Raw genomic sequence first — 24583 nt, forward strand, 5'->3', positions numbered from 1 at the left:
TACAGGAGGTGCAACTGTTGCTTCTTTGAAGGTGTCTATGAGTGTGTTCTTGACTCGGAAAGAGTAGGGTGATGTTGCTCAATCTGAAGAAGAATGGTGGCCTCAAGCCAAATGGACCTTCAGTCTCTAAATGCCTTTCTGTGGATGGACAAATCTGAAATTCTCAGGCAGACCCAGATCCTGTCTGCTTTAGACTCAGATGACTAAAAGGAGTCCTTGGACCTATAGGACATGTATTTTGATATACCCAGTGTGCAGTCCCTCATCTGTTATCTACGGTTCAAGGTAGGATCAGAGTACATTCAGTTTGCTGTGCTCCCGTTCAGTCTCACCTTGGGTGTTCGTGAAAGTGAAGACCCTGATCATGGCTCATCTTTGGAGGTAAGGGATACCTGTATTTCCATTCCTTGATGACTGGCTATTGAAAGTAGGCTTGCCTTTCAGTCGTAGACCCCCTCTAGACAAACTGAAGTCCTACCTGACTCCTTTGCAGAGGCAGGGGACTCTTGTTTCTGGTGGAGGGCCGGCTCCACAACAACCTGCTGGAGTTGTGAGCCATCCATCTGGCTTTGAAGATCTTCTTGCTGCCCATCAGGGGAGTTGGTGCAGGTTCTCACAGACAACACCATTGCCATGTGGTACTACAATGAGCAGGGTGAAATTGGGTCCTGAGTCCTGTGTCAGGAGGCTCTATGCCTTTGGAGGTGATTGGAACATCAGGGCATTTTCCTGATACCTAACCTTTTGACATGGTTCTTGAATGCCAGAGTGGACAATACTGAGCAGGTGATGTCTGGTGGATCATGAGTGGCATCTACATCCCAAGATCGTATAGGGAATCTTCAAGTAGTGGGGAAAACCATGACTAGATGTTTTTGCCAACATGAGCAGTGTCAAAAGTTGTGGGTTTTGGAGTTTCTGCAAGAACACTTGTTAGGTGATGCATTCTGGCTGGAATGGAACATGAGACTCCTGTACACCATCCCGTCCCTGCCTCTTATGCCCAGGGCTCTGAAGAAGGTCAGGAAGGACCATACCCATCTTATTTTAGTGGCTATGGAATGAGCCAGTAAATTGTAGTAGTAACCAGACCTTATATGCAAGAGCATCTGCACTCCAATCAGGCTGCTTCTTCACAAGAACCCATCTCAGCAACAGGTCAGGGTACTCCACACAAATAGGCAATCAACACCTACAAGCATTGAGACTGAGTGGTGGTAATTGACTGGGTTGATCTGCCACCTGAAGTTGTGGATGTCATACTTGCTGCCAGGTGCCCTTCCACGAAGTCCATTTATGCTGGGACATATTTATGGCTTGGTGTGGGTTTCGCAAGACTGACACTTTATAAGCAAAGCTGTCAGGCATTCTTTTGTTTGTTTTATCTTTGGGCCAGTAATATCATGTAGTAGGCACAATTAAAGGTTACTTGTTTAAATCACTTTTTGTGATGAGATTTAAAAAACGCTTGCCACAGGCTTGCTCCCAAACCGTTTTTGATGCCACAGTAGAATCTTAACTTGTTCTTCACATTATCTCTTATGTACTCCCCTCGAGCCAATGTATAGCTGCTTATAGCGCCTTTTTGGCATTTTTTCTCATAGTGATTACATCAGCTTTTTGGGTGAGTGAACTTCAGGCACTTTCAGTGCAACCGCCCTATACCAATTTTTTCCGGACAAGTTCGTGATGAGAACTTGGGCAGCATTCATGGCAAAAATCATGACTCCCTTCCACTCTGGGCAATGGTTGCCTCCGTTCTTTGCTGCCCTTCACCCTTTTAAACAAGAGGAGAAGCTTCATCAACTGACTCCCAAAAGTGCTTTAAGCTTTTATAATGATCATACTAAGGATCATTCAGTAGACAATAAACTTTTGTGGAGTTTTCCAGAGAAAAGAAACGGAAGGCTGTGTAAGAGGTGACCCTGTCAAGGTGGATATGCCTCTGCATTAAGATTTGTTATGGACTGGCCACGAAGCAGCCCCCCATAAGTCTGAGAGCCCAACCCAACAGGGCTACGACTTCTACCATGGCCTTGGCTCATGGAGCACCTGTCCTTGACATGGCAGAATACGACATGGACATCGGTGCATACATTCAGAAGGCACCACTGCCTTGACAGCCAGGTCTGGCGGGAAGGATATTTCACCCACTGGGTACTGCAAGACTTTTGATCTGAGTCCATCCCACAGACCCTCAACCTGGGGAGGTAGTGCTTTGTTATTTATTCTAAGGATGAGGAATCTGCAGTTAAAAATATCACTCAGAAAACCAGGTTACCTTCAATAACACTCTTTCTGGTGGATACTCTATTTAATTGCCGCTTCCTCGCCACCCTCCTACCTACCTGTTTAGTTGATTGGCCTCTTTTTAACCTCTAAAAAGGAACCAAGTTGGTATTCAGCACACTGGTAGCAACAATTGTTCATCTGAGGACCCAGAAAGGGAAAAGACAAACACTGGTTTGAGAGCGCTGGGGAGGTGCATATATGTGCCACCGCGCCGTCACTTTCTGGGCAGAGTGGAGTCAGAGCAGAGCAGCACTGCATCCTTCAACCAGGACTAAGGACACTTATTTGTCTTGATCCAGTCTGGCACCCAGGAACTATTCTAAAATGAGCAATCTGTGATTAGGTAGAATATCCACTTAAAAGAGTGTTACAGAAGGTAAGTAGTTTATTCTTTTGGTGCTTACCATAACAACATCTGCACCGCACAGCAAATACTAGTCCTTTCCCCCTTGTTCAATTCTGGCAGGTTTGACCTGCCGATCTTTAATGAAGGGCTTGATGTTTATCACACCTGGTAATTGTGAGGTGTGATAAACATCGTACCACTTATAACAGCGATTGCTGTGCAAACTTGTTTGCACAGGAATTGTAATTGGGTGAACGCTTGTAATCAGGTCCTTGGTTTTTAGGTATTCAGGATTTGGCTTAAAGCATTGCCAAGTGGAATACTGCACAACCACAGTGTTGCAGTGTAACTTACTTTTTCCCAAATCTGAACCTAGGTGGACCCGTCACAAGATGATACGTTGTTGCTTCACATTGTGAGTGTCGGGTAACATCCATTAGGCTCACCAAGGGCCACCCTTGTCCCTTGAGGTACCTGCCCCACTACAGTCAAACCCTTAAGATACTTCATAAGGATGCCGTGGTGCTGAGAAGCTGTAATGGGTTTGATTAACTTCTGAATCATAAAATCCACTCCGTTTCAGGTGAGCCGCAGTGAATACCTTTGAGATAAAAGGACAATCGTGGATTTCGTCAAACATTGATTTCACACTGTTTGACCAGCATGAATACCAAAATGGACTAGAAATCAGTGGGTAGTGCCCAGCTTTCTTAGGCAGGAAATTTCACCAGCCCTCACCAGATTGCCAAACCCTGATTTCGGATTATAGATGTGTCTCTTTATTCTACTTCAGGAAAAGGAACTGTGTAGGGCTCGATTAAAAATAATGCGGAATTATATGCATTGTGTGGGCGGCAAAAATTTCCGTTATCAGACGGAATCCTGCAACAGTGAGTAGAACTTCTTGAGATGGGGAATAACGCCGCAGGCCCGGATTTTGTCGGCAGAAAGTCACATGAAGTTACTGATGCCAGCCTGCATATCTTTACGGCTCTGAGCAAGTGATACATGTTTGGAAGGGCCCCTGTAAAGTCCGGGGGGGAGGGGGGGCAGGTTGAGAGACGGTGGGGGAGACAGTTGCTGACAGGAAGGACTTACATGCTCCCCCCTCATTTAAGAGAGTTTGGGGTAGGAGCCAGAAAACGGGGCTAGGCTGCAGGCTAGCTCTTTTCCAAAACGGTTTTATCGGCTGGATTTCCAGCCAGTAATCCAGGTCCGGAGTCCTCGCAGCCAGTACATCCGAGTACAGAAACACTGGTCGACTGACAATTGCGCAAATCAGAATTCCGCAAGGAATATCCGCACTGCATGCCTTGTAACAGGAGCCCCGGTCTCAGGGTAACAGGTAAAAAGACCACAACTCACATGCCTACTGTGTGATTACACCTCTATGACCGCGCACAAACTGATTTATTATACAAAGAGGCAGAAGGAATAGATAAGTAACACTGTTGTTCATGGTGCAACACGTCTCCTGATGATGGTCTCGATGAATTGTATGATATGAGACCGAAACGTCGACAATACGACACTTCTTTGTAAATAGAATCCCTGGATTTGAATGTGTATATAGTTGTCGAACGATGTATATATGGTAGATATGTAAATAGTATCCATATTGTGTACAAAAAGTGTCAGTAAGTACTGTACATGTCAAAGAACTGAGTAACAGTACATCTTTTGTGTTGCCGTATATGGAATGACATATGATTTACACATATGCAAACGAAAAAGAATTTGACATAATGCAATAAAATAACTAATGAATTGTATATATGTCTCTCGAGTACTTTGGAATTCATGTTCACTGCTGGGACAAAATTTGAAAAATTGTAGAAATAATATTGAATGACTCCTTCAGGAACATTTTTCTATTGTGTTACTGTGAGAGAAAGCAACGATGTGGCCTGAAAAAGAGACTTCTGAAGACCAAAAATAAATTCTATACCATTGCAAGTTGCGCTAGTTAATGTTCATTTGACTTCACAATTTGTCAGCTAAAACTGTGCATTTATTTCATTTCCAGGAAGAAGAGACCCAAGCTACTTGTGAAGAAGCTGTTGAGTGAAGCCTGCTAACATAAAGGCTGGGTCCTCTCTCCAAGGTGAGTGCAGAGTTTTGTTTTTTCAGATTTGACGCTGCTCACACTACAGGATAATTTCCCAGATCTCAAGACAATGTTTCTCGCAGCATTTTCCTTGAAATAAAAGCTCTAGCAGACAGTCCAGAGGCCCTGTACAGTGCAGCTCGGAGAAATCAGTAGTCATTGTTAGGGAGATGTGGATCCTGTCTTTGTGGAATGTGTAGTTGCACAAATTAGGATTCTTATACTTCTGTAATACACAGTTAATAAAATGAGCAGCTGTCTCCTAGTGCAGTAGTTCATAACCTTTTGACCTCATTTAGGACCCAATTACAATACATATTTATCGCCCCTCGTAAGTAACGATGCCCCGGAGTTCGTTTTTTTTATCATGTGCAATGAATAGCACCTATTACGAGTTATTGGGGAATAACCCGCAGCTTTTGGTGTTTAGCACCCCAATATCCGCATTATACGGTAAATACCATGTACATTTCCCCTGTTAAATTTCGACAAGTTTGACCTGCGGAAATGTAATGAAGTTTGAGGTATTTAACGCATCCGACAATTATCAGATGCGATAAAATACCTTTTAATTCGTAATTCTGTCCCATGCGTAAACAGGGGTTTATGCATGAGTCGGAATACAACGAACAACTAATAAACAGGCCCATAGTCGTTACAGGTACCCAGAGATCATCACTGAATTATTATTGGATTCCGAGGAACCCCATAGAATCAATACTGGAAGCCAGGGACCCAAACCTAAGCATTTTTCATGAGTTAAATTGCAACAAATACAGAAAAGACACAGAAACAAGCATTCATCAAACAACTACACAAATGATTAAAATATTTTGTTTAATTACTAAATATTAAAAAAAGCTAAATTAAAATGTTATTGGGAAGCTTTGAGCTTTTGTAAATTCAATTGAGGCCACTCATAGTCCATACTATAGCTTGTTTGAAGCACTTGTAATGTATCCCTCTAAGAAGGCTAACTTAATTTTTATATTATTGAGTTGCAATGGGGTATACCCTAAGAACTCTCTGACCTGGGTCAGTAAAGGTAAGTACAAAAACAATGGTCAAAGACTATAGATTAAATTTGACAACAAATGTGATATATTCATTCAGTTAGAAGGGAAACGCAAAAAGCTAAATCCAAAGTGTGCTTCTATTTTTTATTCATTATATTAGTACATTGTTGATTGAATACCCAATTCAAGTCATTGGGTACCAGGATTATGTGGAGTGTCTTACTATACAAAAAAATCTATATTACAGTATTCAATTCCTTCATTGAATCACACAATTCTCTTGAGGCACAAATCTCAATTGGTTATGTAGAATTTACAAAGAGAAAGCCGCACAATTGATATCAAGTCATAATATTTCAAAGCGCTCGAAGTGACGGGAAAGAGGGAAAGTTTAGATGGGATGGGTGTGATGGGGAAAGGTGAGGACCAGGTAAAGGTGGTTGTGACCTTAAAACAATCACAGTGCTATAAAATACATCCTTTACAGTCTAGATAACGATCTGTAGTTCCAAAAAACTCTTTAACATAGGGTCCGTTTTGCTCCGTTAATTATTCCTATGCGTAGAGAGTAAGTATGGTCTGGTCTACGTTTCGACCCCCTGGATGAAGGGTAAATTAATTCCTCAGGCTGGGGTCTTCTTCAGGACAATGAGAGACAGGAGCGCTTAATATGAGGCCCATGGGTGGCCATTGTCAATGGACCGTCGTGGGTTCCTTTCCTTCTGGTAAAGTTCCTGCAATTATTGGGATCCGAGCGTTTCCATCTCAGACATCCTGTTTTTACAATGGTCGCACCTGGACCAACATAGTTACGGTTTGAAAATCACGCAACCTCCCTGGTTCATTAGTTTATTCAGTCTGGAGGGTCTCCGTGATGCTGTCTCCTCGCTGCAGACGCCGTGAATGTACTTACCTAACTTAATTTTTAGCCTCCAATTTCAAATTCCTTCACATTGAAAGAATTTTTTAACATTTTCAATTTTACAATTTATTTTACATGTATATACACTTTATTCATCTGTTAATAGTATTCAAATGTCTACGTAGTTGCAGATCCTCTGAGCAGACCTCGGGGACGCCTAGGGTCCCTAGACGACAGGTTAAGAAACACTGAACTAGAGTAGTTTTGAAATGAGGAGTCCAATATTTATGTAACATAGAATTGTTGAAATGAGAAGTCCCCTACTTTATAATACACAGATATGCGAAATGAATAATCCCCTATTTGTATGATGCACAGTTATTAAAATGAGCAGTCCACTATTCGTGTAATGCACGTCTCTGTGGCCTTCTTCAGCATCCACCGACATGCTTCCGGACATGCTCCAACAACCTCTTATTCTAGCACACACCTCATTCTCTGCGGCATGGTTGTTTCGCCCAAAGGAACAAAACAATTGAAATGGTGTATTTGTCCCTCAAAAACACATGCTACAGCATTCAAATATCGTCAACACTATGCAGCCTTCTCCTTTGGTTTTGGGACAAGCAGAGTGAACAATATATGTAAAAAGAAGCAGTGCAGCCAGAGAGTTCCTGCAGGTGTGAACTGATTCAAAGTAAAGGGGTTTGCCCCTAGGTCCTTGACTTGCCCAGCAATGGGGGAGTCCAGTATATCACCTTCAGGTAAACCGTCCCCCATGGAGTGAATAAAAAATGTATCTTCTCCACAGGGCGTTGTAGATTTAGTAAAGCAAAAAAATGGATTCCTTTCAAGTTTTCAGTGCCACTCTTTGTGATCACGTACGAAGTGTAAAGAAATAAAAGCTCTGTTAAGAATGTGGGACCACTATGCTGTCTTATTTGCAGGCTCAAGAAGCACTAGTGTGCCCATGTAACAGTGTTTTCCTTTTTTAAGTCTCATGGTGATTGCAATCGCTGATTGACATAAAAGGAACCCGATTTTAGGTCCGGTATGACAGCGCAGCTGTCACCAGACCGTAGGAGATCAATAAGGAGCTTTCTGGAATACAAAACGATAGGCACTGGGGCTCCACCTAGATGTTCGTTCTCCCAAATCCAGCTTTTGACTTATCAAAAGCTTTGTACTTGCAAATAAAAAAGTGCTTACCCTCCAAACAGGTGTGATCATTTATTTATCCAGCTGCCTGTGCCAGGCATTGTATTAAAAAAAGCTATGGTATTTGTCCTTTAGGTCAGACATGTCAATTTGATGAATGAAGGCTGCTCTTGATGGTCACACAACTGCCACTGGATGCTCCTAAATAAATATTCTCCTAAAAACTTAGACAATTATGGTGCTTGTTCTTCTATGGTTGCCACATGTGAAAGCTTATGCTTAATACAGCAGGGCTTTGTTGTAATGATGGCAGGCTAATGATAAAAGCTGGAAACTAGGTCTATTTATTACAGTTGCCTTAAAGCCAGTGGGCTTATTTGCGGTGAAAGGATATCTTAAAGTCAATAGGTATTTTAGAGTGGATTGGTATTACTCTATTAAAGCCAGCAGAAAGCACACAGATTAGAGCAGTAGGAAATAATTGTGGTGTTGGTTCCCTCTGACAAACCATGAGGATAGATGATTTGCACTGTGAAAATCCTTGCCAGGCCCTCCCAGAAGACTTAGAAGTGTGCTTTACCAACTGCAATGTGGTTTACATTTTTACATTTGTAACTGTATGACTGATGGTTGTCTTGTTGGAAAGCTTACACTCAATACAATAGGCCTGAGTTGGTTATGGTGACGAGCGGTAGACAAAGGATACAGTTCTGATTGGTTCACTGGTAAAGGTTATGTCCAAAGCCATAGGTGTGATGTCTTTATTAAAAAAAAACATTATGACAAAGGCAGAAGGCCTGAGTTATTGTAAAATGCAATGTAAAGCCAGCAGGTCTTTAACAGTGGGTTGTTATCACACTGTGTTACAACCGATAGACAGGTGTTTGTTACATTAAATCTCACAGATTACCAAAGAAGGCAAGGGTTTTTGTGCTCGTCACCCACTGTAACACACCCAGGTGAAGGAAGATTTTATCTATGATAATCCTTGTAAGGTTAGGACCTTTGGAGACAGATTGTCTATTGTTTTGCTAAATGTAATTTTGTACATATTTGTAATTTTATAACTGTATGCTTGATTGTTACTAGCATATGCACACTTCAGTGGGCTTGTGTTAGTTAGGATGTCTAGCCATTGCTATAGACTAAAGGCCTGATTGGTTCATATAACACGTATAGGGGCCCTCCCCAAAAAAGATTACATTTTTTTTAATAGGGTATTGGAAGGCAGCGAAAGATATGGTGCAGGGGAGTGAGTGCCCAAAAGAGAGCGACACTGTAGCAGTGTGCAGTTGCTAGGCCTCTAAAAAAATAGCAGAAAAAATATGTTAAAAATAGATTCTGATCTAAGAATAGCCTTTAAAAAAAAAAAAAAGCAAACTGATTTTGCGTTATTTTTGCCCCTTATGAAATAAACAGAAGCAAGGTAATGTTAACCACAGACCCATATTTATCATTTGAAAAGTGGAGAAAAACTATTCTGTCCACATATTACTGTGTAAACTATAAAACACGACAAAATCAGTTTGCTCTCTTTCTTGCTTTCTGCAAATGTAATTTGCTCTATTCCATATTACACCGACAGTACAAATGGTGCGAAAACATTTTCACTTTTCTTGCACAAGTGTAAAGTTTGTCTGTTGTGGCCCCCAGACTGGATGATGGTATCGCTACTGATAAGGAAACAATTGGCAGCCTTACTGAATGTCCAAATTTGTTTGCTTATTTTGTGCATCCATGGGTCCGTAAAGATCTGACAACAGCACAGGAGTTTCTTACTACTTGAACATAATACTTCTTACTTTTCAATACTTTGGCTGCAGCACTCTGACTGAATGCATTGTATATGTATTATAACATTTTAATATTATTGCTGTAACATTTGTTTTTATGTTTCGTGCAAATCAAGATAATATCTCTGACATGTTCAAGCTGTTTTTAGTGGAGCAGATAATATTTTATGAGTTTAGAAGCTCATCAGACACTGACTAATATTTCTCTTTTACTTCACTCTACATGCACATTCAAGCTTTTATTGAAAAACGTCTGGTGACAAAAACACACTGTGGAATATAAAATAAAAAGCCAGAAGCTGCATTTGATCTCAACAGAACCCAGTTCTATAAATACTTACAGTTGAGGCACTTATTGGCCTCTCACCAGTCTGCGCTGAATGAGCTTCTGGAATATTGTCCCCTAGAAGATAAAGTCACCTTGGGCTCACAATTGCAAGGAGGTTTATCAAATAGCTATAACTCAATTCAATTTTTTTTTAATTTTATTGTTTGATTATTTAAAATCATACAATATGTAAAAGCAGACATCCCTATTATAACAAATACATTTAGGGTGAAAACATACTTTTAAGATGAAAACATACGTATTATATTAAGTACAGACATTTATGTTTCAAAATATAACAAATCTGAGAAGTGCAAATCTTATGCAGATTAACTATTAAACATGTTCTATATCTCTGATCAAATCATCAGAGTCCAATTTCTTTCTTATTATCAGTATTAATTTTACAAATGCAGAGTTCAAAACTATGTCATTTGATTTTAGACATTTTATAAGTGCTTGTCTACAAGTTCGTATTCCATGAGTGTTAAAATGCCACTTAAGTATCGCACGTCTTTCTTCCTTCAATTTTGGGCATATGCAAAGCTAATGGATAAAGTTCTCTTCTCCTTTTTTACATAATCGACAAGATATCAGTTCTGTTGTACACAGCCATGGCATTGCGTGACATGATCCTGGGAAAAGGCCAAATCGTGTTTAAAAAATATATTTTTTAGCTTAAATGACCAAGGTGTTTCAAAATTGGATTGTGCTTTGACAGATTTGTACTCCATTAACAGTGCCCATGCATGCGTTCTTTATGCAAGGGATTTTTTATCCTTATGCAGCGATAGTTGTTTAGTTATTTTATTTATAGTTTTTTAAAAATATTCTTTTGTTATAGGTATATTCCGAATTGCCTGTTGTGAGTATTCATCTAAATAAAGAAGTGGGGGTTTGGGCCCATTCCTAGCACCCAGACTGAGCCCCCACTAGCTTACACTGCCAGGATGCACAGTGTTATTGTTTTATAAATGAATATTCCGCCAGGTGATATTTTCTTAGATTGAAGGACTGGTCAATTTCACAATTGTATAATCTTTTTATTTATGTGTTAATGTTTTGTATGTTGAATCATCGTTGTAAAATGTATATATGAGAACAGGAAAAAAAAAGTTGACCTTCAAAAAGACATGCAATTAATGTTGATATTGTTTAAAAAAATAGGGAAATAAGTGTGAAATAAATCACAAAGGCCACTACATTTGTAAGTGTGGCTCTTACAGCAAAATGTAATAACTTGAATTCAGCACCTAGACACCGAAGCAGTTGATAAGAGTATTAATCTAAGGCAGCTTGAAAATACTCCAAAGATTGATATTTCTGATTTGTTTGTATTTCCTGCCATATTTACTGGCACCTTTGATTAATGTTGTCTGTTTTAATTCTTTGCCACACTTTTTTTAATTGGCCTTTCCTAGCAATTAGCTAGTTAGATAGCCCAAATTCCTTACCGCACAGTGCTTCACTACCATATGTTAGACGATTTTAGAAATGGGAGATAACTAGGCCTCCCTAGGGACTACTGCATGGTTCGAAATGCTATCAACAGGGTGTTAGTTCTCCTTTCCATATCTACCTTGTGTGGATGGATTGATCCTCAAAAAGTACTCCCAGGTATTTAGATTATCTTACTTGTTCTAATTGTTAATTTTAGAGGTACCATTTTATGCTTATACTTTGTCAGTGTGTGTTGTTGACTTCCATTATTTTTGTCTTGGTGTTATTTATAACCATGACACTTGCTAGAGAATAATTTGATATCCTAGTTATCAGTCGTTTTTGTTTGACTTAATAGGATTTCATTGTCTGCATATAATAGGTTTGATATGTGACTACAAGCTAATTTCGGTGGATAAGCATTCACTCCTCCATGGCTTGTGTTAGATCTGATAAAGACAAGTAAAAAAGACATGGTGCAAGTACTCACCCTTGCTTTAGGCCCAAGGAAGTTGCAATGTTTTTGGTGACACACGATCCATCACCTAATCATACTCTAACCCAATTATTCGAATATAGTAGTTGAATCAGTTTCAGGAGGAAAGACAGTATACCTTGCTTCCTCAACTTTTCCCAAAGTAACTGCCTGTGCACACAATCAAAGGCAGATTTAAAATCCACAAAACACAGATATAGCTATAAATCCCTAATTGTAAACACCCAGGCCAATTCTGGTGCTTAAGGAACGATGAGTGGGCTGTGTGGGACCCCATGATGAAAGCGATTGGAGAGATGCCAAAACTGCCAGGTGGGAACTGGCTATTTCCTCATGGCTATGCCTCATACAAGCCTACTTCTGATGTAATGCTAGAGGGTGTGTTTTTTCCATGTGGTCTGAAATTGTCCAGTTTTGGTAAAATATTGGTCTGAAATACTTTCCACGCCTTCTAGAATAATGAGACAATGGGTCAACTATTCTTCCCGTGATTTCACTTCTGGGTATTCTGGGGGATGAGGGCTGCTGTTTAGGGGATCGTGGCTGAGTTGGTACTGGGACAATGATAGTCAAATGAGACACTACTAGAAACTGGAAGAACCCTGGCCGTCCTCCTACCACATAATGGAAGACAACAGTGCATTGGCTTTAAAATGGCTTTAAAATGCTCCATGGGCCAAAACCTCCCCGGAGCTAATTTCAATAGTAAGTGGAGGGGGCTGCGCAGACCCCCCACCCCGATCCCCAGGAACCACCACCTTCCCAGGGCTACAAAGGAAATGCTTAGGGGGAACCACAGGGACCCCGAGCCCTGAAAACCACCACCTCCTCAGGGCTATAAGTATATTTAATAGGGGGACTGCACAGACCCCGAGCCCCGGGGACCACCACCTCAGGCTAACTTAAATATAGATTGGGGGGCCACACAGACCCCCTTGCACACCAGGGACTACCACTTCCCTGGGGATTCCTATTTTTTTAAGAAGGAGTGGGCCGCAGGGCCCCCCTCTCGGTACGCTCTCAGCCCCGGGGACCACAACCTCCCCGGGTCAGCTCATTCAAACAGAATGAGGGGGCAGCGCAACACCCCCCTGGAGCCGTACATTGTCCTGGGGACAACCCCCCCCCTCCCCCCGGGGCGCTAGCTCCTGTGATGTCTCAACATAGCTGTTTGCTTGGTGAGAGTTTCGATCGCTCCTGTCAAGCAGAAGCAAACATTCCAGTTCTAGCAGGCCGGAGCTGTCAAAGGTTTCCCATCCGCTGGAAGCTGCCCGCAGACAGAAGGGCAGAAAAAGAGATAAAATGATTGCTCCTGCATGGAGGGAGCTGCCTTTTGAGCAGTTCCCACCATGCAGTGGCAGTGCTAACTCCCGCAGGAGGTGGGGAGCTGTCATGGACCGCTGGGGGATTCTGGCTTCCCTCCACGGTCCACAACACTGGTGAGTGGGTGCCCTGAGTGGGCACCCAGCATTACAAGGCTGGTCTTCAGGCGAGGTGGTCCCCTCCCCATTGTATTTTGTCTGGACCCTGGGAGATGGGGTCCCTAAGGCCAAAATTGGATGCGGGAGGGGGTCAGCGCAACCCACCATCCAACAAAGAAATATATATTAAGGCCAGGCCCCAGGGATGGGGACCAAATCGAGCCAGGGAGGGGGGACCACATGGCCCCCCTTCCCCCTTCAGATGTTTTTGGTGGTATGGTCGGTGAAGAACTCTTGACTTTGAGACAGTAACCATTTCGAATAGTATTCAATACCCAGGCGTCTTTTGTGATTTTCTGTCTCTCTGCCAGTAATTGAGAGATGCATCCCCCACCGGAGTGGATAACAGAAGAGGGGGAAGGAAAGAATAATGGCTTGGTGTCTGTTGTCTGCTTACACATTTGGGCAGGCTGTTGAGCAGATCTTCCTCTAGGCTGCCAGTGCTGCTGCTGTTGATCAGGTTGTTGCTGCTCTGGTTGCTGGTGACCTTGATACCAGTGAGGGGTTTGTACTCTCTGAGGGTAAAACCGGTGCTGGTAGGCCTTGAAGGAACATTTCTGTTCTTTTGGCCTTTCTAGGCCGACAGCCCTAAGAGTCTCCATCTCTGATTTCATGTGAGACATTTCATCATTAGTGTGGCTGCCGAAGAGGGTAGAGTTTGAAAATGGAAGATTGAGGATCCTCTGCTCAGACTCCGGCTTAAGAGTTGTAAGACGGTGCCAACAATGTCTTTGTAGGGCTATGCCATGACAATATTCATGTGCCACTAACAAGGAAGAATCAGATGTGACACTGATGACCTGAGTAGAAATCATGAGGCCCTCGTTGACTATTTCTAGGAAGTCTTCCTGTCGGTCTCTGGGAAGATCAGCCGCAAACTTCTGGACAGAGTTCCAGAGTGCTCTATCATATCTGCCTAGGAGGGCAGCTGTACTGACCACTTTCATGGTGGGTGCTGCAGCGCTACATACTTTATGGCCTACAGAGTCCAGCTTCTTGCTCTTTTTATCTCTTTATCAGGTGGTACAGAGGAGGCAAAATTAGTTGCATGGTGTTTTTTGGCCGCTAATATGACCACTGGGTCCAGAGGTGGATCTGAGCGGAGGTAAGAAGATCCTGCTTGGGAGATCTATATTTTTTCTGTAGCCTCGATGGAGCACATTTACCTGAGGCCAGAGTCAAAAACAATTCCTTTGCTGGCTCTAAGAGGCATTGCACTAAAGGTAGGAGTGGTCTTGACACTGACTGAGGGTAAAATGTTTAGAATATTACTGAAGTAGAAGGTGTAGGAACAACATCTGTGTGTTGAGCTTCACAGCTCCTCTTAACAGGACGTCCTTAAAGGTGGTGATGTCATCCACCGGAGAAATGCGAGGTGGTGGAGAATCTGACAGAGTTGGCGAATATCTCGCTGTGGAAGTGGAGGAAGTATATCAGGACTGATGCCTAGATCTTGTGCGCGATCTGGATCTTGATACATGACTTTGGTGGTGAGAGCACCTGAAAGATGGGCATGAAGACGAGGAGGAGAACCTGGTAATACTATCAGTGGAGAGGGGGAATATACCCTTGACTATTCGGAGTCTGGCGATGAATAGAAGCATCTCCTCTTCCACCTTTTTTCTTGTTGTTTCCTCAATGTTGAGGTACTTCTTGACCTCCGTTGACACCTTGACGTCGATATGCTTCTTGACACCGGCTTCCGGCGACACCTCCAAGTCGATATGCTCCTCAATGTCGACCTGCTCCTCGACGTCAATAGGCTTGTTAGCCTTGATATCGACACTCTTCAACGTTGATCTGACTCTATGCATGCACAATGTAATAGTCTTTGATGTCAACCAACCCTATCTCAACGTCGATCTTCACTTCATCCTCGATGTCGAACCAGCTTTGGATGGCAAACAAGTTGGCGCTGTACCTTGTCTCGACATCGATCCTCTCAATGTCGACCCAAAATGATGTCGTTGTTGAGCTGGAACCCTCTTTTTGGACCTTCCACGTCGTTCAGAGGTAGAAGGCAGAGCCCTGGTAGAGGGCTGACCCCCTACTCACTCTGCCGCCTCACCTTCAGACTGAGCTTGCTGCTTGCGTCTTTCCTCAGTGCCATGGAGGCAAGCTTTCTCCCTTTCCCTCAGGGTGCTTCTTGAAAACTTCTTGCAGCGCCGACCATTTTTCGGAATATGGCTTGCTGGAATGCAGAGAATGTAGACATCGTGAGGGTCTGATTTGCCTTCTTTCTCCCACAGGCAGGAGACTTATCAAAAAAGAAGGCATTTTATTTGATAAAATACCACAATTTTCAGTTGGAAAAAGGAGAAGATGCAAGGGAGAGGGAACGTAGAAGGAAGTTATTGTAACAAAATTCCACTGGGGAATTTTATTTTGAAGAAGAAAAAAACAAAAAGGCTGAGCTCAGTGCTCTAAGATCCTGTCAGCAGGAGCCGAAAAAGAACTAAAGCAACTGACACCTGATAGGCATGATGGGATAGTGGTAGTCTCTGGATTCGTAAAGTAACAGATGCTGTTTTAAAACTCACCGAAAAGCAGCCTATAGGGCTACACTGTACTGCTATCCTTTATCTTTCTACTTTTTCAAAAAGGGTTTGTGAAAGAGATTTAATCTGTTTTATAAAGTATTTACTTTAAATTATACATATATATGAGTAATTTGACCCTTTTGTAAGTACAATCTGAAGAATTTCACCACTGTAGCCTGTTTTTATAGGCTGAATAGTATGTTCTTTCTGAAGTGTTTCTACAGGCCTTACTGAAGAAAGGTGAACATCTACACGTAAGAAGATATTCTATGGGAAGTGCTCTGGAATTCCCACACATGTGTGGAACTAATCAAATGCTTATGACTATCAATGGAGATCCCATAAGAAAGAACTTAATTTAGAGGGTATGAATGAATGAATAAATGGTTGGTTTTTATACAGTTCATAGCTACTTTATGAGTGTCACGGAGCTAGGCATAAAAGGTCGGTTGAGGGATCGAACGAGGGGTCAGGTGTGGACAGTCGAATAAGAGTTCAAATAAATATGTTTCCAGAGATATCTTAAAAATTGCCCCATCAGTTATAGATCTCAGTTAGAGCGGCATCTGTTTCCAGATCTTCATGGCTAGAACCACAAAAGAAGCACCCCTCTATGTTTTCTTCTAAAGTAGATGACTTATATTAGGCATGCATTACATAAGCGCAACGCCTACCAGGACTGTACACCCGAATCCTCTCGTTCAAGTATCTGGGCTCGGTGTTGTGGAGACCTTTATCAGCTATCATTAAAGTTTTAAACATTTGCTTGCGGACCGGCAGCCAGGGTAGCTGCTCTTGAAATTGGGAAACCTAAGAGTGTTTAGGCAGCTTGTAGAGAGGGTGGATAGCCATGTTCTGACTTACCTTGAGTTGTTGTAATAGATAATCTGGAATTTCCAGGTTCAGTACATTGACGTAGTTCAGCTTTGAAGAATCATGTCCTAACCACTGTTAACTGCACATCACCTAGAAGAAAGTCTAGGAATTTATTGAGCATTCTCAGAATAGACGCAGGATTTCACTATCGCCGCAATCTGGGCTGTGAAGGAGACCTGTGTGCAAGACAGTATACCCAAATATTTTGCTACCTCTGGGGGGTGGGGAGGGGAGTCTTGCTGCTGGGCCAAGCTCCTGACCAACCTAGTAGGGGGTCAGGACCAAATAACAGGATCTCTGTTGTTTCTGGATTGCATAGTAATTGATTTATTCTAAGCCAGCCCAACATTGCATTCATGTAGAGTGTAATTGGTGCTGGTTGTCATTGCTAGACTGCATTGCCAGTGTATAGAGATTTGTTCATTTATGATTGTGTACTGTGTTTTATTTGATGTACTTGGTTGAAACCTACCTTTTATACTGTAAATATATCTGTATGGATAAAGTAAGACATTAATAATGTGTGTTGTTATCACACAGCTAAGTCTGGACATCCATTTCTTGTTTTACAAAAATGTCAATTCTGTTGTAATGTACCCAGACTCGCCCCACACCACCTCGAGCTAGGCCTTGACTGCTCATCCACCTCTCCCCAAAGGGACAAAGAGGAGTAGTGAGCTCCACTTTCTGCTGAAGATATAGTGCTTGGATCACTGGTTACTAGGGATCCTGAGTAATCCCCCTTTTAGAATGCTTGGTGCTCCCTGCACCTTCATGTCCCACAGACTGATCTTGAAAAGTACACTGGGTGTCCTTTGTTACTACAGGTTCGACTCATAACAGTATATTTCTCAATGACAATCCTTAAATGAGTGAATTGGCAACCATCAGGCCAGTTTTTGTTTAGAACCTCTGCTATCTCCAATATCAATACAAATGTGGCTTAATACATCTGAGTTTGAGTGCACTGGTACGGAATAAGGACTTTGAAAACAAGGCAACAATGGAACCTACATATGTAAGTTTCTAAATGCAGAAAAGAATGTGTTAAACCATTGAAGTGTGAGACCTAAATCCCTTTGTAGTACTTACAGTGGTTGGTGGGTGACTGAGTCAGCGAGTAAGTGAGTGAGCGTCTCAGTGTGCAAATCCTACCCAGTCAGCTAAATTGAATAGGGTATTAGTTATATCTGTTTTCTAATTCATATGAGCTTTAGGGTACACTGACACAATATCGAAACCATATATATTGTTTCAAAAATATCGTTCACAAAAATATCCTTTTTCTTTAGCTATAATGGTAAGCACACACATTCGATGAAAAAATATTGTTTTACACTAATATCGAAAAATATATACAAAAATAGCATTTTTACTACATATGTAGTTTAAATAAGTCAATCTTAAATATTTTAACATATAACATTAACATTATGTACATTAAACATGTTTATATAATATTTTAAAATATATATAAATATGTACTAATTTAAAAACACAGACACATATCACAGTGTGCATGTTTATATACATATATATATAATGTAAAGCTATTTTTAAAAATATTAATTTTAACTTATATTATAATTTTATAATTGTTTTTAAATTTACCAATATAGCAATTATATATATACATAAAAAATTAAAAGGTACAACAAATAAACTGCAAAACAATTTACAAAATATCCATTTAAATTATATATAAAATGTAAACAATATAATAAAAAAAAAATATCGTTCACAAAAATATCCTTTTTCTTTAGCTATAATGGTAAGAAAACACATTTGATGAAAAAATATTGTTTTACACTAATATCGAAAAATATATACAAAAATCGCATTTTTACTACATATGTAGTTTCAATAAGTAAATCTTAAATATTTTAACATATAACATTAACATTATGTACATTAAACATGTTTATATAATATTTTAAAATATATATAAATATGTACTAATTTAAAAACACAGACACATATCACAGTGTGCATGTTTATATACATATATATAATGTAAAGCTATTTTTAAAAATATTAATTTTAACTTATATTATAATTTTATAATTGTTTTTACATTTACCAATATAGCAAATCTATATATACATAAAAAATTAAAAGGTACAACAAATAAACTGCAAAACAATTTACAAAATATCCATTTAAATTATATATAAAATGTAAACAATATTATAAAAAAAACAAAACGATATGAATAATAAATATACCATTGCCCCTCAAATGTATACAACAGTAGAGAAAGCGTTTAACTCAGGAGGGGTAAAATGTACTATTCTCACTCCATTCGGTTCAACAGTAGGGAAAGTGTAGGACTCTGGAGGAGTAAAATTTACTATTCCCACTCTAGTGGGTGCAACAGTAAGCAACGTGTTGGACTCAGGAAGGGTTCAATTTACTATTCCCAATCCAGTCTGTGTAACAACGGGGAAAGAGTTAAACTCAGAAGGGGTTAAATTTACTTTTCCCACTCCGGTGGGTGAAACATTAGGGAAAGCGTTAAACTCAGGAGGGGTTACATTTACTATTCCCACTCCAGTGGGTGAAACAGTAGGGAAAGTGTTGGACTCAGGAGGAGTCAAATTTACCATTCCCACTCCAGTCTGTGCAACAGTAGGGAAAGCAACGGAATCGGATCGAGCAACGTTTACTATTCCCACTCCAGTCAGTGCAACAGTAGAGAGAGAGTAGTTCACTTCAATTAAATAACAAATTTGAACAACTCTATTAAATAACCAAAAATATAAATATTTAATTTGTAAAATGATATGCCTTAACTTTAAAAAAAATGTAACAAATTACATTTTTTTAAATTAGCATAATATAAAACCAATAATATTAATTTCATTAAACTACCACACTATGGGCCCGATGTAGGTGGCAAATACCGGTCGGAAACGGCCGAGTTCGGCCGTTTCCGACCGGTATTTGGCATCTTGAGATGTAGGGGGCCAGATTTTACAGATTCTGTAAATTTACCGAATCGGTAAATTTACAGAATCTGTAAAATACCGAATCGGTATTTTTACCGATTCGGTAATTCCCAGATGTAGGTGGGACTCTTCTGAGTCCCAAAGGCCCTACAAATTCGGTATTTTACCACCCAATCCAATTGGGTGTTAAAATACCGAATTCAGGTGTGCATGCACATGTGTGCATGCACACCTAGCCATGTGACAGACAGACATGCCCTTAGGGCATGTCTGTGTGCCACATGGCGCACATGCCTATTTTTGGGGTGCCAGAGGGTGTCAAAGTGACACCCCCTGCACCCTTGTAAAATTCGGTATTTACCGATTCTGTAATTACAGAATCGGTATTGCCCATTGATTCCTATGGGCTTTAAGGCCCATAAGAATCAATGGGCAATACCAATTCGGTATTTACAGATTCGGTAAATACCGAATCTTAATGATTCGGTATTTACAGAATCTGTAATACCTTCATCTCCCCCCTTCATATTTACAGACTCTTAAATACCGAATCGGTAAAATTCGGTATTTAAGAGTCGGTAAATATGAATTACCTACATCTGGCCCTATATTCTCATAATCATAACAGCCAACAATTAAAATGTAATTGAAATTAAAAAGCAGGACACAATTAACATATTCCAAAATAAATAACACAATTTTACATAAATGAATAAATAATTGTAAATGTATTATTACTTAAATAACTTACCACCCTATAACTCCACAAACTAAACAACACACCAAAATAGAACTTAAACAGTGTGATAATTTCACAATTTAGATAATTATACATTAAATAATTAACAACACATAAATAATTTAATATCAAAAATGATTTCTTATTTAACTTCCTACCCTGTACCCCTAAAAATGCAACAAGCCACATCTAAAATATATCTATAATTTCACAATGTACATAATGAATGATCAATTAAACAATTAATAATAAACTAATAATTAATTATTTTTTTTAATTTAATTTCCCACCCTTTACCCCTCCAAACACCAAACACAACAACCAGCACCTGAAATATAGCAAAAACAATATCTTCATCACACAATATACACAATGAATTATGAATTAAATAATTATTATTTATTAACATGTTAACTAATAATTATAACTACACTTCCCACCCTGCAACCCTACAAACCCCACAACCTGCACCTAACACATAACTTAAAAAACAAATGAATTACGCAATTTACATAATTATAAATTAAATAATAATTACAAATTAAGTACTAATTAATTATATTTAATTTACTTCCCACTTTGTATGCCTACAAACCCCACAACCCACTGCAAATTACAATAAATAATTAAATGTAAAAACACACAACCCACAACCCACTACAAAACTAAAAATTACAATACATAATTAAATTTTAAAACAACTACAAATGTACAAGCTTAATAGAAAAACTTATAACATATACCAAAATACATAAAATTATTAAAAAACAATATTATTTGCAGCAATATTTTTGTAAACGATATTAACAACATAGATATATTTAACACAGATATTAACAGCATAGATGTTTTTGTAAACAATATTAATAACATAGATCTTTTTGATATTGATGTTGCTTACCTAAAAAATAGATATTGTTGTCTACTATATTCCTGCGTTACTATATTTGTGGATCACGATAATAAAAATATGGTATTTCTGCATCTCAATATTTTTTCACTCAATATTATGCCCGTATACCAGCTTTAGCATGTGCTTCCACATCCTAAAGACAGACGGCCATTTTCTAAATTGTTCACAAGGTGAACTAGTTTTTTTAACTGTTTGCAAAAGATGAAAACATATTTCCGGAATGGTACCAGTCTGATGACAGTAATTAATGTAAAAATATTTTTGAAATAAAATCAATGCAATTAGTGCATGATTTATTATATTCGGTCCTGGTAATTGGAACATATTCCATCTCCAGCACATGGTTCATTACTATTGCAAACTCGTGGGAATACCGCTGCTTGTCTGGGTTGGCAATGTGTGCAAGCAAGGTAAAGCACGTGCAGATGTCAAACTGTTCCCTCGTCTCTGGACATTTCCCTAAAATGTCATCTATCTGACCCCTACCCCCCCACCTATTTAGTTCAATATTTAGTAGAATGGCTGGAAAGAAGAAAACAAGTTACTTACCTGTAACTTCAGTTAGGCAGTATTGGTATCTTTCATAGATTCACATGCTTAGAATCATACCCGCCGACGAGGTGGGGGTCTCGCGGTACAATAAAACATATACATTACAGTCATAATAACATCACATTATAGGTTACAGTAGATAGCAAGTCACTACATTAGCCTATCTGAGTCCTTTTCTAAAAAGAACCAAACTTGGAAACCAACCAATCAGGCAGCAGCACCCTCTTAGAACCTTCCCCACAGAGAGGCAAACCCTCAGATTTTCGTAGCACAAGTGACAATAAGTATGCCATAATGATAAGGTAAGCCTCTCCGGGGAGGAGGGTGGGTCGCATGTGAATCTATGAAAGATACCAATACTGAATAACTGAAGTTAAAGGTAAGTAACTCATTTTATTTCATCCAGTATTGGGGTATCTTTCATAGATTCACATGCTTAGAATCAGAGTAGCTAGAGGTAAATAATACATAGATGCATAGAGGATGGTGGGTATCATAAGAAAAATCCAAAATACACCACATCAAGCAGGCATATCTGTACTGAATTAAATAGTAAGCCATACATATACGCAACTTTTGGTTAAGATTAATAAAGAGTTGTACAATAGCAGAAACAATATATTCCCATCACAAGGCTTACCTTATCTAAAAAGGTTTTGTAGTACTGCTTGTCCATCTGCTGACTCAGCCTCTGTTGCCAGATCCAGGCAATAATGCAGAGTGAAAGTGTGCACACTTTTCGAGGTTGCAGCACGGCAAATCTTATCCAAAGACACACCAGCAAACAGTGCCGTTGATGAGGACACTGCCCTGGTAGAATGAGCTTTAGGCTTATTTGACAATGGATGGCCGGCCTTGGAATGACAGAATTGAATAGTGGATGCAATCCACCTTGAGAAAGTAGCTTTTGACACTGCTGATCCTGGCTTGTTACCACCATAAGAAAGAAATAACTGGTCAGATTTTCTTATGGACACAGTTCTAGATATGTAGAACTTCAAGCATCTTTTGACATCCAAAGTATGTGAAGACTTTTCCACCGAGTAAGACGGATTAGGAAAGAAAGTCCGCAATATCATAGGTTCGTTGAAATGAAATGAAGTAGGAACCTTGGGTATGAACGTGGGATTAGTTCTTAAAAGAACATAATCATTGGCAAATTTCAAATATGGTTGTCTTATAGTGAACGCTTGTATTTCACTGGAAGAAGTGAGTGCCAAGAGAAGAGCTGTCTTTCATGAGAGATATTTTAAATCTGCTTTATGAATGGGTTCAAATGGATGTTTCATCAGTTGTTGTAGAACCAGATTCAGTCTCCATTCCGGAGGAGGAGCTCAAATAGGTGGGAAAGATCTGAAAAGGTCCTTCAGGAACTGCTTAATGAGACGATTGGAACAAAGTGATGCCGCTCCTAAAGATCGTCTGTATGTAGAAATCGCGGCCAGGTGCAATTTAACAGAAGCAAACATGAGACCAGACTTAGATAATGACAATAGATAAGGTAGAACCTTATCAGGAGAACATTTCAGGGGATGTAAGTTGTTGTTGCTGCACCAGTAACAAAATCTCTTCCATTTTAAGGCATAGGTCCGTAATGTAGAAGGGGCTCTTGCTCTATTCAAAATATCTCTGCAGTCTTGAGGTAAGTCTATATCCTTGAAGTCTGTGAATCGAGAAACCAAGCATGGAGCTGCAGTTGAGCTGGACAAGGATGGAGAATTTGGCCCTCGCTCATGGACAACAGATTCGATAGTACTGGAAGACGGAATGGCTTGCACTTGGAGAGAAGTTCTGTGAACTAGTGCTGACGTGGCCATTTCGGTGAACTTAGAATCATGCAGCATGGTTCCCTTTTGATCTTGCGCAGAAGTCTCTGGATCAGGGGAAACGGAGGGAACGAGTAAGCAAAAATTCCAGTCCACCTCATCATGAAGGCGTTTCACCAGGAGCCCTCCTCCGGTTCCCAACTCGTGAAGAATAGGCACTTCCGATTGTTTTTGGAGGCAAAGAGATCCAGCTTTGGCTTGCCCCACTTCTGAAAGACATTTTCCAGAATCATTTGATTCAGTTACCATTCGTGGCAGGATTTTGCTGTCCTGCTGAGATTGGTCTGCCAAGGTGTTCTGGACTCCTGGAAGATGTTCCACCTTGATTGCAATATTGTGCAAGAGAAGCCATTTCCAGATGTTTTGAGCTTCTTGGGACAGAATGTGAGATCTGGTACCCCCTTGCTTGTTTAGATAATGCATGCAAGTGGTGTTGTCGGTTCTGATGAGAACTGTAGAACCCTGGAGTCTTGGCAGAAAAGACTGCAAAGCCAGGAAGATGGCTCGAAGTTCTAAAAAGTTGATGTGCATCTTTGCCATTGCTGTAGACCATCTTCCTCTTATGCTGAGATCCTGAAGATGGGCACCCTAACCTTTTAGGGAGGCATCCATAGTGAGTATGAAGTCCGGAATTGGAGGCTGAAAACATTTTTGGAACACCTCCACCAAGTAAGAGTTTCTTTCATAACTGGAGTTACTTGGACTAGGTCTTCGAACAAACCAGAGATCTGGAGCCACTGATTGTCCAGCTGCTCCTGAATTGGTCTCATCTTCCGTCGCACATGAGGCACTAGCAGAATTGCCGATGACAAGATCCCCAGAAAAGATTTGATTAGTCTAACTGAAGCGAACTTTCGGGTATGGCTGGCA

General features: G+C 40.2%; 1 protein-coding gene across 4 annotated transcripts in view; it reads left to right on the top strand.

Annotated features, from left to right (window-relative positions):
• Nucleotides 1-24583, top strand: part of SMPD3 (sphingomyelin phosphodiesterase 3) — a 976655-nt gene that overhangs the window by 229365 nt on the left and 722707 nt on the right. For all 4 annotated transcript variants that reach the window (XM_086947747.1, XM_086947744.1, XM_086947745.1 and 1 more), the window contains exon 2: nucleotides 4665-4742. The gene's annotated coding sequence lies outside the window, so the exon portion shown is untranslated. The remainder of the gene's footprint in view (nucleotides 1-4664; nucleotides 4743-24583) is intronic.

This window comes from Lissotriton vulgaris, chromosome 12 (assembly GCF_964263255.1).
Source record: "Lissotriton vulgaris chromosome 12, aLisVul1.2, whole genome shotgun sequence".
Lineage (NCBI taxonomy): Eukaryota > Metazoa > Chordata > Amphibia > Caudata > Salamandridae > Lissotriton > Lissotriton vulgaris.